Consider the following 16,162-nt stretch of genomic DNA (forward strand, 5'->3'; position numbering starts at 1 on the left):
GGGCCCGTGAGCCATGGCCGCTGAGCCTGCGCGTCCGGAGCCTGTGCTCCGCAAATGGGAGAGGCCACAACAGTGAGAGGCCCGCATAACGCAAGAAAAAAAAAAAAAAAAAAAAAAAAAACAACTCATTCTTCTCAGAGCCTTGTGAAGTTTGTTCACTTTTCTACAACCTCCTGTAACATATTCACCTACTCATAAATGCTATCTACGTGGGTCAGTGAGTTTGATGTGGTTCTCATCCCCTCTCTTTCTCTTTCTTTCTCTCTCCTCTTCCCCCTTCTCTTTCTTTTTACTTATTTGTGCCCATGTAGCACATTTAAGTAATGGTCATAAGTGAAACACATTGGCTTGGCATGTATAATCTTCTGAAGATTTCTTTGAAATTTGTGTAACTACTTTGTGACACTACAGCTGTGCCTGCCCTTTCAGAACAATCCCTTGCAGAATAAAAGAGAGCACATGTGGCTTCGTTTAGCACCTTTCTGTAGTACTGCTAATTATGAGGTCTGGCAACTCTGAGAGCTAGAAAGTCACCTCCAAATATTGGTTTATGATTTCCAGGTTAGTGTAGTTCCCTGTAGTGATATGGAAGCTATTGATCTGACTTGGCCTTTAAAAGATAGAAAAAGATATTAGGTCACGTCCACAGACTACAACGTGCTTGCCATCCCCACTGCCCTTTTTGGAGGAATGCCTTCCTCTGAAATCTTAATTCTCCAGTCATTGTTTCCATTTAATTATTTCAATTTTTATGCCATATTCTTTTCCATTGAGCTATTAATATTCAGGGGAAAAACTGAACTGCTGTGTGCTTGTTCTGTATAGTGGACTACAGTAAGTATGTTTCTGTAAAGTATAATGGTTTTATGACCACCTTCATTAAATTTTATAATTAGCAGCATTATTAAATACAGTTTAAATAGTCTAATTTGGGAAAGAAAGAATATACATTTAAAGGATCACAAAAGTCAAAGGAAGATTTCAGAGAAAGAGAAATATGTTTTGCTCTTGCTTAAGATATTCTGTTCTTTCCAGGCTCTCTCATAATGAACATGTGCATATGCTGAGAACATACACGTTGTCATATTTCTCAGCATGAATAATCATGGAAAGTATTTATTCACCAACACTGGAAGCAAATGAAATTTAAAACCAAGCAGAAACAGCAGGGAAGTGAGAAAATTGGGAAGTTTTATATTCTTATGACACTGTAAACATGTTGTCCATAAAGACTGTGTACATTTCTGGAAAAATCGAGACTGAGAACACAGAAGTAAATTTTTTCATAGGGGTAAATGCATTTATTCTTCTCTACAGCTCATCCTCCATTCTAAGAGTTCTGGATAATTTTCCAGAATTTTCTTCAGATAGATTTTCTATTTTAATAAAAGCACATTTTACCTCAGATCTGATTATTCATAGTCCAACTTCTTGTGAGCATTTTATTAGTTTCAAGGTAAAATCTCATTTCCCGTGAGTGCTACCTTCAGAGTCAAAACATTATGAAGACATAATGAATGGCAGAAATGTTATAGTTTAGAACAAAAGTCCATCTGGTCCAAGAGTATACAGTAGAAGCAAAGAAGTATTGTAAGATAGTGAACACTTTTCCTATCGTCCACCTGAAATATGGACTAATGTTACATAAACATTCTTAAACTTCCTTAGAATGTGTCCAATATCCATGATAGTAGCAGAGAGGGCTTATGGAAGAGAAATTAAAACTGAGCTTGGATATCTCATCATGAGCTATAAATATGTATAATAATAAGATGATTTCAAGCATTACAATGATCCTTATCAGATTTTGAGCAAATATTTTAATGTTGCAATAATTTATAAAACATAAGTCTCCCAACTTTGTCTGGGAAAGAGGTTTATAGAAGTTCTGATGACTCCAGTTTGAGCTATACGCACACAGGCACCAGCTCTGTGGGGAAAAAACCCTGGTCCAGGGGCAGAGGGGTCGAGATCACCCTCAGCGCTGTAGGACATACTATTATATTTACTTTTTGTCTCCACGCTGTAAAATGTAAACAGTGTGGGCAAGTACTTTATCTGCCTTGTCTACTGCTAGAGACCACCTCCTGGCACATAGTAGGTGCTCATGGTTATTTCTTAAAATAATAAAAACATTGATTTTCCCCTTAGTAGCTTAAACTCTTTGCTTCCCTACCTCCCTTCTGCTAACATGGTTTATTTTCATTTCAGTAGCATTCTCCTCCCTTCCTCCATTGTCAGTGCAAATGGGAAGCAGTAAGTAGACACCTCACTTACTGGATGAACTATTTAGATCCCTCACAAGCATATTTTGTTTTCTGGATCATGAGAAATACTCACTATTTTTCTGGAGAAGCTTCTAACAGAGGCCAGAACCATACCGTTTCCTTCCACGTCTGTGGAGAAGACTGTGTTTCCTCCTTGTGAGGGACATTCTCAGCACAGCCACGGGGACTTTGCAAAACTGTGACTCTCATGATGACTCCTGTGAGCTTGTCCTCCTTATCATGGACCTTCTTCTGTAGGCCTTACCAAGCCCTGGAATTTTCCCACTGATCTCTCAACCCCAAACAAAACTTGTTCCCTCTAGCTCCCTGTATACAAATTCTACTGCTCCTTTAAATATTTTCATAAAACTTCTTAGTTCAGGAAGTCTTTTCTGAGAGTCCCAGTGTAGATCATTTTTCAGTCATTTTACATGCCCCATGGCACTTTATTTGCACCTCTCAGATGGTATTTTCTCCTTTCAGTGATGTTATTTATGTGTATACCTCATAGTCTACTAGAATCTGTAAGGGGAGAATGATGTTCCCTTATTTTTTGGTAAGAGAGCCACATCCATGTTTTGTTTTGTTTTGTTTTGTTTTGCGGTACGCGGGCCTCTCACTGCTGCGGCCTCTCCCTCTGCGGAGCACAGGCTCCGGACGTGCAGGCTCAGCGGCCATGGCTCACGGGCCCAGCCGCCCCGCGGCAGGCGGGATCCTCCCGGACCGGGGCACGAACCCGTGTCCTCTGCATCGGCAGGAGGACTCAACCACTGCGCCACCAGGGAAGCCCGAACAACATCCATGTTTTCATGGAGCTTAGATTCTAGCGGAGGATTTATAGTTAAGTAGACTAATAAATAAAGGTGTAAGAAAGAAATATGACAGATACTGAGAAGTGCTCCACAGAGAGTGAATATAAGGTGGCATGATAAAGAGTGACTTGTTGTAAGCAGTCAAGGAGGCGTTTGAGCCTAGATCTGAATGACACAAATAAACCAGCTCTTGGCGTACTCAGCAGCAGAGCCTTCTACGTAGAGGGAACACATCCCACCAGGCCTTCTACAGGAAAGCACTCGGTGACAAAGAAACTAAAGAAAAAGGCAGTGTGGCTGGTACACCTTAGATGAGGAAGAAGACAAAATAGTGTGAAATATGGGGGTAACAAGGACCAGGTTATAAAGCGTCATATAAGTCAGGGTAGGGAGTTTGCATTTTCTTCCAAGAGTGAAGTGAAGCAGCCCTAGGTTTCTAAGTAGGGGAAAAATGTAATAAGATTTGTTTTCTTAATTTCCCTTTCTTTCTCCAGTCATGTCTGCCTCCTGTCTCCTTCCTCCCTTCCCTCCTCTCCCCCTCCCTCTCTTCCTCCCTCCATCCCTTCCTTCCTTCCTTTTCCCTTCTACCTCTCCTTCCCTTTCTCCCTCCTTCATTCCCTCCCTCCTTTTCTTTCCTTTTATCTGTTTTTTTATTTTTAAGCCTTCTGACTGCTCTAGTGACAATGGATCCTAGGAGGAGCCAGAGACCACCTGGGCAGAAGGCTTCTGTAGGTAGGTGGCTTCATTGTGCCTCTACCAGCTCCTGGCATATAGCAGCCCCTTAATGCAGTAAAAATATCTAAAGAGCAATAAGATGATCTTGTCATACACAACAGCACAGCAATGTTTGTCTTCTTTACTCACCATGGGTCCTTTTAGCTACAGCAAATGTTAAAAATGGTATGCAACATGTGCTATTGTGTGTGTTTTCCTGCCACAAAATGCTCCAAAAGGCATGGATTTTGGTCTGGTTTCACTGATCTTACCCAAGTGCCTGGGAAAGTTTGTGGCACAGAGTAGAGACTCAATAAATACTAATTGAATTAATGAAAATATTTTTAATCCTTTTCCTTTCTGAACCTTCTTTTCATTCACTTCTGACAACTTCTCTAACTTACCAAATAGGGCTGAAATAGGTACAAAGGGTGAGAAAACTTTTGGAACTGTTTCCTTGCTTCCTATCCCATAGGGACAGTTTTCAACAACTCTAGATCAAAGCTCTCAATGTCCTTTGCCTTTGTGCACTAAGATTTCTGTCAGTTTAGGCAGCAAACAAATGTGTCTAGCTTCCACAGTATTTATTGGTTTTTATTTCAACTACCACGATTTTCTTTTTCTTCCTTTAGTTTTATTTTGACATTCTTTCTACAAATATCTCTCTTGTAGACATTTTCTGAGATTCTTCTGTTAAACTTTTTTTTCTGCATTTCAGTTGAGGCCAGCAGCTTCGAAGAGACTTGATTAGTTTTATGTTTTCATTAGGAGGGTCTTTCCAGAGGTAGTCATTACAGAGAAAAACCAAGGCTGTACATTGTTAATATGCTTCATTCTGTCTGGAGCTTTGTTAGAAAAGTTCCTGGTTCAATACTATAATTCTAACTTTAATCATCAGCAACTAGCAAAATCATTTACCTTTAAGATGTTAGCAGCTAAAGGGATGTAGCTATAATGATGATTAGGAATCAGATTATTTGAGGAAGTTCTGTATTTAAAGAAATTAACTTAAAAAGAGTCTTATCTTAAAACAGCAACCACTTTAGTGCACCTATTGTGTGCAGGATATTATGTTCAAAATGAGTGTATACGCGTATGAGTTTAACTTTAGTGAGCCTACTTCTTTATACCTATCTTTTTTTAAATTTAATTTTAAAATTAAATTAAACACACACACACACACACACACACACACAAAATCTGCCTTTTTAAAAAAAAGGAAAAATATTGAAAACGAATGTTATCAAAGAGATAGCAGAATAGAGAATAAAAATATGTGAAATGCAAGAAACCTGTTTGTAGAGAAATATTTCTTTAATTAAATTTCTGTACTTTGTGGAAATTGAAGATGGAATTATTCAGTCTTTTATGGTAAAATTAAGAGTTTATCTGATGACAATCAAAAGAAGTAGATCATGAAGCCACTGTCCAGGAGAGCTGGTAAATAATAAGCCACATGGCTACTACCATGAGACTTGCTGGGAACTCCAACTAGGGAGCAAATGAACAAAATCTGAGGGACCTGAATACAAAGATCACAGGCAACCATATGGGAAGAAGGCCTGGCCCATGCCAGGAAAGAGGCAGCTGTCTAAACCAGTAAGGCCAACAGACAGTTTTCTCCCAAACTAAGAGACAGTGTGGAGGTTACACAGGGTGCACATACCTTAGCCTTACAAAATAGTGCCAAATTGTTTCCAAAGTGGTCATCTAACTTGTACTCCCAAAAGTCATGCATGAGTTCCCACTGATCCACATTCTTACCAACACTTAATAGTGACAGATTCTCAGTTATTTTTTCCAATCTGGAAGTGTATAAAAGCATTTCATTAACATTTTATTTGCATTCCCCTAATTATTCTACATCCTTTATTACTATTACTATTAGGCTGATCTTCTTTTACTGTTTTTTTCATATGTGTGTAATAATGGTATTCTCTTATATTTTACATAAAAGTTTCTAAGATTTACCTTTCATATTTAAACCTTTGATCCCTTGACCCACATGTAATTTATATTTTTACTTACCTATCGAATTCCAGATTAAAATATCTCCAAGGATGAAACTTTCAAATCGAAAGGCAAAGTCAATAGCTCCTTATCAAATCTTCTAAATAATGCTTCAGTCATTTCTACATTATGTGTGCAAATTGGAATCACTCCCTGGCAGTGACAGGGAGCTCATTATTTCAACTAGGGTAAGATTCTTCCTGAAGATTACCTGATATCTGTCTCTCTGTAATTCCCAACAATTGACTAGAAATTTTATTTTTGGAGACACCTCAACGAGATAGATTGCAATATATGCTACTGACCCTTCATGCTTTTCTATGTCCACACCCTTGCACCTATTCCCATCAAGGGATGGGAACTATTTTTCTATCCCTTACATCTGGGCTGGTCTTGTGACTTACTTTGACAAACAGAAAGCTCCAGAAGAGATAGTGTACCAAATCTGAGCCTTAACATCAAGGGGCTTTGTGTGCATTGGCCAGCTCTCTTGGGACCTCTGTAATGCCATTTGAAGAATCCCAAACTAGCATGCTAGAAGATTAGAGGCCACCTGAAGCTGAGATAAGTCACCTGAGCTGAGCTCATTCTAGACCACCAGCGCACAGCAGACCCAGTAGTTGATTATCAACACACCAGGAACTGCAGTGAGGATTACCTGCAACCAGGAGAACTGCCCATGTGAGACCAGCATAAATTGACTGACAGAGCTAAATAAATTGTTGTCATTTTAAGCCACTACATTTTGAAGTGCCTTATTATGCAGCTATAGCTAACTGATATAAAGAAAAATTTCCTTTCTATATAGCAATCCTTATGCCTGTACTGTAAAAAATAATTCTATGGTGACTTGATTCAGAAAAATACCATTTAATTCAATAGCATTACCTTTCAAATTTGATGATAATCTGTGTTTGTGTCATCATGAAAGTCCTTGAATGAATGATGTGATTGTCAACTATGAAATTCATGAATCGATGTCAAAATAAAATACCACAGTAACAGTAAAAGTAAAATGGAGTTCCACAATTGAAGAATCAAAGAACACATTCAAAAGAAGTCACATTGAATTTATAAAGCTATTTGAAGTAAAAGATTAGAAATGCAGTGATATATATGTAATTCTAAAACTAATCCTATGGAGTAGGTAAAAGTAACATCACCCATTTTTACATGAGTCAACCGAGGATTAAAGGGATTAAATTATGTATCAGTATAAAAGTTAACTGAGCTTAGAAGTGGGTAGAGCACAGAGTAAATCCTAGCTCTCTTGATTCCAAAGTCCATGATCTTTACTACTATGTCAGAGGTTCTCAACCCTGGCTGCATATTGGAATCATCTGGGGAAGCTTTTCTAAATGCCAATTCCCAGACCCCTACCCAGAAAAATTAAATCAGTATCTCTGGGGGGGGGTCTATGGAGAAATAGGTTATTGTTGTTGTTGTTGTTGTTGTTTTTAACTCTGTAGAAGATTATAAAAATGAAAAGCTAGAGTTAAACTTCATTGCATTATGCTTCGCACTTACAATAAAATTGAGGTTAGATGGGACTTCATGGCTTAACCCCTGCCCATCTCCAGACTCATCCTGCACCTCTTTTCCATCCATGGATTATTAATATTAATCAGACACAGCATCAATCTTTCAAGAAACATCCAGCTGTGAGATGGATTTAGAATTCACACAAAGACCATTGAATCATGTTGATTCTACACTTGAATTTACCACAGACTTGCTTATGTTACCTCAAACAAGTCTTTTAATCCCACAAAGCCACAGCATCTTCATGGACCCAGTAAGTTTGGAGCTATTCTTATCCAAGAGCTCACAGTATTTTGAAAACGTAATATGATTCTAAAGAGATTCTACAATTTATGAGAGTTTTTAATTGGCACTAGACTAGCTGCCTACCACTGAAAGCAATCAAGTAAGAATTCAAGAATCAGTGATTTTTTTTGTATTTCACTGCCATCTCTTGGATTTCAGTTGTATCCAAAATGTTTTAGGTTTTTCACATACAGATTAATTCACATTAAACAGTCCTGTGTACTTTGGAGATGGAGATATGTGCCCTTTTGAGTAAAGTGAGATATCCTTGTATTATCATCTGAGAAAAAGCTTATTGGAATGACTAAATATCTATTCAGGACATATATCTAGGGAATTCCATTCTTACTATCTATAATAGTTAAAAGTTCATTCACCATGAAGGACTAAGACCAAAATGATAGTACTATGAAAATTTAAAAAAATACCAGCCAAGGATCTTCTAGCTCAAGATTGAACTGAAATGTGTTAATAAGGTATTCATGTATTTAAGTTATTAATAATTGGCAGATTTGCCAATATTGGTGTATAGATTTTTTATTAGGGGGGAAGATGTGAGTAGGAGTCAAGAAATATGAACATTTGGGCTTCCCTGGTGGCGCAGTGGTTGAGAGTCTGCCTGCCGATGCAGGGGACACAGGTTCGTGTCCCAGTCCGGGAAGATCCCACATGCTGTGGAGCGGCTGGGCCCGTGAGCCATGGCCGCTGAGCCTGCACGTCCAGAGCCTGTGCTCCGCAGAGGGAGAGGCCACAGCAGTGAGAGGCCCGTGTACAGCAGGAAAAAAAACAAAAAAAAAACAAAAAAAAAACCTAAAGAAGAAATATGAACATTGGAGGGGACCAAAGTCTTGAGAAATCATTTTTTAAAAACATTAATACAGTTTTTCATATGTGCCAGTGTATTTTAATAACCATCTTAAAACAATTGAGGGGTGTCATGCAGTGGTAACCTGAGGTCTCTGTCAGAAGACAAACCACAACAAATTCTTTTGTATTTTCTTGCTGCACAATTTCTGCAAAGTATGATACATTCTGAGAATAGAGAATGTATTCTTAATTGAAGATGTATTGTAGCTAGTATTCAGCAGCAACTTTCACCAGTATTTTATGAAAAAATTCGAACATTAATTGAAAGACTTTTTAGTGTGAACATTTGCTCATAACCTAGATTTAATTAGTAATATTTTATTATACTTGATTTATCACATATTCATCTCTTTACCTATCATTAATCTATCTCATTTTTCTCATTTTATTGATGCAGATATGAGTACACATTCCCCTAAATACTTTAGCATTCCTATCAGAGTTCAATATCAGTCAAAAATTATGTAAATTTTACCTACAAAATGCACAAATATTAAGGGAAAATGTGCTAAGTTTTGACAAGTGTATATATCTGGGTAATCCTGTCCCCATCAAGATGCAGAGCATTATGATAATGCCAGAAGATTTCCTCACTCTCTTTCCCAGTCAATCCTCAATCTTTCCCTTGGAAACTACTCTTCTGACTTTTCCATATAAATTGTTTATGCATTTTTAGAATTTCATACAGAGACATATGACATGTACTCTTTTATGTATTACTTATTTCACTCTGCGTGGTTTGGAGATTTACTTTGCTTTGTGTATCAGTATTTCATTTCCTTTTTATTGCTGAGTGCCATTCTATTGGATGACTATGGACACTGGTTGTTTCCAGTTTGAGGCTATTTTGACTAGAGCTGCTAAGAGCATGCTTTTATAAAACTTTTTGTGAAAAATGTTGTTTCATTTTTCTGGAGTAACTATCTAGGGGTAAAATTGCTGGGCTTTAGGGAGAAGTAATGTTAGTTTTATGAGAAACTGCCAGGTTTCCCCAAAGTGGTTTTGTCATCCTATATTCCTACCAACAATGTATGAGAGTTTCAGTTGCTCTAAAACATTGTCAACAGTTGGTATTGTCAGTCTTTTAAATTTTAGCCATTCTGGTTGGTGTGCAATGGTATCTTGTGGTTTTAGCTGTAGTTTACTTAATAACGAATTATATTAAGCACTTACATGTTTGTTGGTTATTCATATATCTTCTTTTGTTAAGTGTGGTCTAATCCTTTACCCATTTTCAGTTGAGATATTTGTCTATTATTAAGTGTTAAATGTTTAAAATACATACATACATATATACATATATATATATATACAGGTAAATGTAAACGTATATAAAGGAATTATATATATATATATATATATATATATATATATATATATATTTGATACAGTTCTTTGTCTGGTACATATTTTCTCCCCAAAATTATCTATTTATTTTCTCAACAATTTTTCCGATGAGCAGAAATTTTTTAATTTTGATAAAATCGAATTTATTGTCTTTTATTTTATTTTTATTGCCATGATCATTCTAAGTCCATATGTGTCCACAGACATATGGACTATGACCATACTGAATAAGACTGGTGAATATCTACATAAACTACTTGGAATTCTGCACAGGAGATTTGTCACCTCCTCTGCTTATTAATTTATTAAATCATTTATTCATATAAGTATGTGTTCATGGATATTCATTTTATGTTTTGGGTTATAACCCATATAATCCATATGGGTATAATCCACATTATTTTTGAGCACTTTCTTACTTTGTGGCATTATGGGATGCTCCAGCTCAGCTTGTATATTTCCTGTTCCAGTTGTAGAATAACCCACTTCTCCTAGGTGCCCTGATTCTTCTCATTGTGGGAATAGTAATAGAAACTAAGAGCTGGGTACTAGGTATGATCATTGCTACTGGGGAGTTGTTGTTTTTAGGCTCTTGCAGCTAACAGAGCAAGGAAATAAATATGTTTATATGCTAACTTGTTTATGTACACACATATGCATAATACTCCTATGTGTAAGTATCTATATCTGTATTAAAGTAAACATGAGTTTACACTGATGTCTGTAATTCTAATCCATTACCACATGGTTCATCCTAGCCTTCTCTCCTTGCTTATCTGTAATGTCCTTTTCCAACAGTGAGAAATCTGGCTCCAACAATCTGCCAACTAGTTGATTTTTAAATTCTGGTATACATGTACAACAGTATCAGAATCGTTAACCTATACCCCCATGGGAAACAACTTCATAAACTAAAGTACTTATGTTCTCTGAGTGCTTATGCACACTTCCTTTTGCCTTTGGTCTTACAGAATCCACTCATTTCCAAAGTTACTTAGGTTATCAATTTTCACCTCATCATTCCAGTAAGCTTGCTTCATATATGTATAATATGGTTAGGTTCGTAGTCTGAATGTCTTCCTGGGATCCGCTTTCTGAATACATCATAAATTATTTTCTTAAATTTGTGTACATTAAAGTTCACTATTTGTGCTGTTAAGTTCTGTGGGTTTTGACAAGGGCATGATGTCTTATATTGGCCCTTGCAGTATCATACAGAATCAGTTTACCACCCTAAATGTGTCTTTTTTCTTTCTCCAATTTAACTCTTCCCTCCTTCCGCCAAACCCTAGCAACCACTGATACTTTTACTATTTCTATAATTTTTCTTTTCCAGAATATTATATAAGTGAGCTATACAGTGTGAAGCCTTTCAGACCGCTTTCTTTCATTTAGCAATATGCACTTAAGGTTCCTCAATGCCTTTTCATCATTGAAAGATCATGTATTTTTATATCACTGTAATCTGTTCCATTATAGAACTGCCACAGTTTATCCATTTACCTATCAAAAGACATCTTGGGTGCTTCAAGTTTTTGGTGACTGTAAATAAATCTGCTATAAATATTCACATGCAGGGTTTTGGGTGAGCATGTTTTCGAATCAGTTGAGTAAATACCTAAGAGTGCAGTTTCTAGTTCACATGATAAAAGTGGGTTTAGTTTTGTAAGAAACTGATGAACTGTCTTCCAAAGTGGCTGTACCATTTTGCATTTCTGCTAACAATGAATGAGAGGTCCTATTACTCTACACCTTTGCCAACATTTGGTGTTGTCAGTATTTGGACTTTAGCCATCCTGGTAGGAAATATATCCACACACTAACTTGTACACAAATGTTCATTGCACAGTTATTCACAATATCCAAAAAGTGAAAACAACCCAAATGTCCTAAAACTGGTGAATGGATAAATAAAATGAAGTATATCCATACCATAGAATATTTTTGTGCATAAAAATGAAGTACTGATACTTACTATAACATGGATGAACCTTGAAAACTTTAAGCTAAGTGAAAGAGTCAGACAGAAAAGACCACATACTACATGATTCTATTCAAATGAAATGCCCCATAACAGGCAAAGCTATAGGGACAGAAAGTATACTAGTGGTTGTCAGGGGATGGGAGGAGGAGGAAATTGGGAATGATTGTGAACAGTTACTAGTTTCTTTCTGGGGTGATGGAAGTGTTATGGAATTAAATAGTGATGCGGGTTGTACAACCATGTGAAGACAAAAAACGAATTGCACACATTAAAATGGTGAATATTGTGTTATCTGAATTTTATCTCAAATTTAAAAATTATATACTACAATGCAAGGTAGATAGATGATAGATAGATAGACATATAGATAGATAGATAAGAGAAATACAAATTATAAACAAATTGCATACCACTATACTTCCACCAGAATGAATTTCTGGGAACTCTGATCCATTGCTGGTGGGAGGGTAAATTTGTTCATGTCCTTGGAAAGCTCTGTCAGTGTTTACTCTCCATATCTGTAACTCTATCTATCTATATTTGTATGAATATATTACTATATATTAACATATATAGGAATGAGTCTAATAAAATATGTGCAAGATATTAAATGGAGGAATGTATAAAACTTCACTTAAGAACATAAAAGTAAAACTTGTGAGAGGAGACTCAGTGTTACAAAGTACCAACTTTTTCAAGTTAATTCAACCGACATAAAAATACCAACATAATTTTTCATGTAAATTTAAAACCTGATTTTAAAATTCATATTAAAACAGACTTGACTAAAAATTGCCCAGAAAATATTGAAGAAAAAGAAAAAGAGATAGTAAGACATTAAAAGCAGGAGTAATTAAAGCAGTGTGATATTTGTGAAAGAAGAGGGAAATATACCAATTGAATAGAAAGGAAGCTAATAAACAGATTCATGCATATATATCAAAGATATATTGAAAAAGAGCAGGGAGGTATAAATATATCAGTTTCTAGACATTATATAACTTAGAATGAAAAATAAAAATTTTGAAGGCTTAGCAAAATGTATAAGAATTTGTTTTATGACCTTGAATTATACTCCAGAAGCACAAAGCATAAAGGAAAAGATTGATAAATGTATTTCTTCTCTACATATATACAATAAAGACACCATGAATTAAGTTTAAAACAAGACAGAGATAAAATATTTTCTGTATTTTTAAGCAGGCAAAGCATTACTCTTTTAATATACGTAAATAACTCCTAAACATCATTCACGAAAACACAAACTTCAATAAAACAATGCCAGAAGTCACATATGAATATGTGCCCAACTTACTAGTAATTAAATTTTCAAAATTAAGGAAACAAGAAAGTCTGGCAATTCCAAATGTTGGTATTTTTGTGAGGAAAGAATGTATATATATATCATCTATGTATACCTCAGATGCCTTAGGTGTGAGATGTTTCAATGAACCAAATGAACTGTGATCGATGGGAATATAAATTGTTAACCTCTTTGGTCACTAATCTGTTCAGCTATAGAAATGTTGAATACCCTAAAATAAAGCTACTCCACTCCTAAGAGAGTATCCTGGAAAAAAATCATTCCATGCCCAGAAGAAATGGCCATTGTTCTATTCCTTGTAAGAATAAAAGTCTGGAAATAATCTAAATGTCCATGATTGGAAGAAAGAAAGTGTATGGTTATTCCAGAAATGGGAAATGATATAGCAGTTAAAATGAATGAACTAGAGCTACAGGTATCAGCATGGAAAGATATTAAGGGTATAATATGTGAAAAAAAAGTTGGTCGCTCAAAGATATGTGCAGTGCAGTACTAACTATGGAAAATTTTACATGAGGAAATAACACTACATATTATATTTAGATTTATAAGTAGATAAATGACAAAAATCATGGATTCCAGGGACATGTGCTAGAATTGTGGTTACCCCTGAGGAACAAAGGAGAGGCATAGAGTTGATGAGGCTAGAAAGAGAACTTTGTAAGAGTTTTGTTCACTGTAGTGTATTTAGAAGTAAAAATATAATGTTGTACATATGAAACGTAGAATGTTATGAATCAATGTTACCTCAATAAAAAAGATAAAATTAAAGAAAAAGCGAAGAAAAAAGGAATTATTATTTTAATAAGAGCAGTTTTAATTGCATAGTGAAGTGGTAGTCTTCTTTCACTAGAAAAGAGTAAACCATGAAATCAGAGGCAAAAGCACATTTTCACTGCTAATGAGAAATCTCACAAGGCTAACTAAGGTCACGTCTTTCAATAACTTGAGCAACACAGGCAGATGACTAGACCAGCCATGGCTGAGGTGGAGAAAAGCAGCTGGCAGTTGTGAGAAACTGGAAGGACTCTGAAAACACTTTCATGTTTGATAGATCCTTGAATGGACAAGATAAGCCCTAAGCAGGAATCTGTGAAACTAGGTAGAGATAGTTAAAAAAATGCCCTGCTTGTCTGGAAAAAGAGAGTCAATTTATTTAGAAAATAAGTCTATTTGTCAATCCCATAACTCTATGCCTGTGTGTCAGAATAGGGCCTTTATTAACCATCTGGTTCTAATTTTTCTTGTGGGCTGAACTTTCTTGTTTCTCTCACTGAAGGCATCACAGGAGATGACCCATAAGCCTAACAGCATATTGCTCTTTTTTATTAGCTTGCTGTGTCATGGAAACCTCCTTACAGAACCCATTCATCATGTGATTATAATAAACACATTTCTATGAAGGCAGATGGGGAACCACCAAGCGACAAAGGAGGATTTTTGGTAGTAGGGAAATGAAAAAAACAGTATTCCAATCTCAATATCTCTCTGTCTCACTCTGTCTCTCTCTCTCTCTCTCTCTCTTTCTGTGTCAATGTCATCATTAGAACAGTTCCTTCCTGTGAAATTCTGCAAAATAAAAAACTGATTTCCTAGGACATCAGCATGACTATGAAAACTTGATAGTTCCCATTTAAGACAATGATTACTAAATGAAGGTAAAAAAAATAAATGTTATAAGTCATGTACACCATCCTGCTGTTTAAAGTTGAAATGGGAACTCGTAAAATTTCTGCCAAAGAAAATAACACTGGCATAAATGTTGTTTTTATACCTGTGCTACTGCATGAATATCCTTCTGTAATTTTCAGATTATAAAATCTTTGTAAGGGACTCTGAATTCATAAATGTTTGCAAGAATGCAAAACAAGTTGGTTTGTCATGTCTGTAGCAAAAAACTGGGAATTACTTGGGAATTATCTTTATATGATTGGAGTTAGCCAAGTAATCAGGCTATCCTTGTATTTTTAGTCTCACCTCTCCTTTCAAAAGGCCTTGGCCAGGACCTGATGAACGCACACCACTCCAGCTTGCTAAGCATCCTCCCCTTGCTTATGATGATTAAATGATGACCTTGCTTATGATGATTAAAAATTGGATTGTTTACTCCTTTACAAATATGCACACCCTGGAGCCATCTACAATCCTTTATGTATTTACTGGGCATGCTATCTGGATCACACTTACTACTGTAAAAAATGTCTTTGGTGTAATATGCTCACAGAGTTTAATTTTTGGTTCACTTATCCAGCTACATTTCTGCCTTGATAATCCCATCACATATGAATAGCACTGAATATCATCTACTAATAAGCCCAAAATTTGTACCACCATCCTAGAACTCTCTCCTGAACTTTTGATTTATTTATCCAACTGCTTTCACTTGGATGTGATGTCTGAAATTTAATGTTTCTGTAACTGAGTTCCTAATATTTCCCTCCAAACTGCTCTACCTTTCACTTTCCCAATCTCAGTTGACTCCATCATTGAAGTTGTTCAGAACAGAAACCATGGGATTCTTTGAGGCTCCTCTTTCTGAGATATCCTACCTCCAAACCTCCAGGAAAATCTCATGACTCTACCATTGAAATATATCCAAAATTTGACCAATTTTCATCACCTACACTGTTGCTAAACTTGTCCAAGCCATCATTATCTAAGGACTGCAATTGTTTCCTACTGTATCCTCCAGCTTCTAGCCTTATCTACTTACAGTCTTTTAAAATATAGCCAACAGAGTAGACCTAAGCCATATCATGTTACTTCTTTCAAAATGTGGCATTGTCTCCTCATTCACTCAGGGTAAAGTCAAAATCTTAACAAAGGCCAACAGGGCCCTAATAATCTGGCCTCTCTCTTTTTTTAAAAAAAAATTTTTATTTTATATTGGACTATAGTTGATTAGCAATGTTGTGTTAGTTTTAGGTGCACAGCAAAGTGATTCAGTTACACACACACACACACACACACACACACACATATATATATATATATATATATATATATATAT

The sequence above is a fragment of the Lipotes vexillifer genome, unplaced genomic scaffold, assembly GCF_000442215.2.
Source record: "Lipotes vexillifer unplaced genomic scaffold, Lipotes_vexillifer_v1.1 scaffold493, whole genome shotgun sequence".
NCBI lineage: Eukaryota > Metazoa > Chordata > Mammalia > Artiodactyla > Lipotidae > Lipotes > Lipotes vexillifer.